Source organism: Amphimedon queenslandica, unplaced genomic scaffold (assembly GCF_000090795.2).
Source record: "Amphimedon queenslandica unplaced genomic scaffold, v1.1 AMPQUscaffold_13149, whole genome shotgun sequence".
NCBI lineage: Eukaryota > Metazoa > Porifera > Demospongiae > Haplosclerida > Niphatidae > Amphimedon > Amphimedon queenslandica.
The window spans coordinates 42,641-43,815 of NW_003546615.1; positions in this window are offsets into that span (position 1 = coordinate 42,641).

The window sequence follows — 1,175 nt, forward strand, 5'->3', positions numbered from 1 at the left end:
ACAGTCTGACCTATAGTATGGTATTGCTTATCCATTATATGACCATTGATGTTCATGACCATACACTTTAAGACATCCAGTAATCCTTCACAAACTACATAATGAAGAACAGGGGTACCGTCATACCCAGTAGTATCCATCATTGGATGACAGCCACACTCTTTAATAAGATATTGAACTATATGAATGTGGTTACCTTCAGCAGCAGTATAAAGACAGGATCCATCATAATAGTATCGATGTGGATTAAAATGATAATTGGTGACAAGATTTCTTGTAACGTCTAGCCAGCCATTTCTTATAGAATAATAAAGCAGGTAAGGCTCATCTCCATGAAGTACATGAGGGTCCTGTAAACGTAGTAATCGAACAGCTTCTTCATGATCTCTTCCTTCAAATGCATCCCTACATACTTGTTGAAGTCTCCCTCTTTCCATTATCAAATTAGATCTATTCCTTCAATGAGAGGTCAATCATCAACAGAGTGAGAACTAAAGAAACCAAGACAAAAACAACAGTCCTTTTTCACTGACGCCTTTTAATCATATTCATACTTTAGGTCATATTAATTTTATAGCTATTTTGGGCGGCAAGATCATAGGCAGTGGCAGGATTGGCAGAGTAGTCGGGTAAGAGAAATGGCGCGAAGTGCGCCGTGATTTTGGCCATGCCCACTTTTCTCACGCATATTTTGGGCGTATACTCAATGCACGCATACATGATATACCATAAAAATATGCCTAAAAGGCCCCTATCTTATCTGTAAAGCTCTATCCAATCTTTAAAGTGCTAGTCCTGGTCCTCCTGGAAGGCTTGTTGACAAAGGAAAGCAAAAAAGATAGTCTCTTGCTAGCCATGGTAATTTTTCATGACTAAAAATGATGTCATTAATTAAATTCTCATTTCTGTTCAAAATTTTTGGTCGGACATTGCCCGACTATGCCTGACCCTGCAGCCGCCTATGGGCAAGATGTCATAGTGGAGCATGGCAGAACTAGGATTAAATTTTTGGGTGGGTACTGAACTACTCATGATGTAGGTGGGGCAATTAATGGGTGTGGCCAACAAAGTCTGCCTTGGAAGTCAAAATGTTGAAGATTAAGCCTCACTAAAATGAGCCCTTTGCAGTGGCAGATCTAGTGGGGGGGGGGGGGGTTCCATGGAACCCTCCTTTG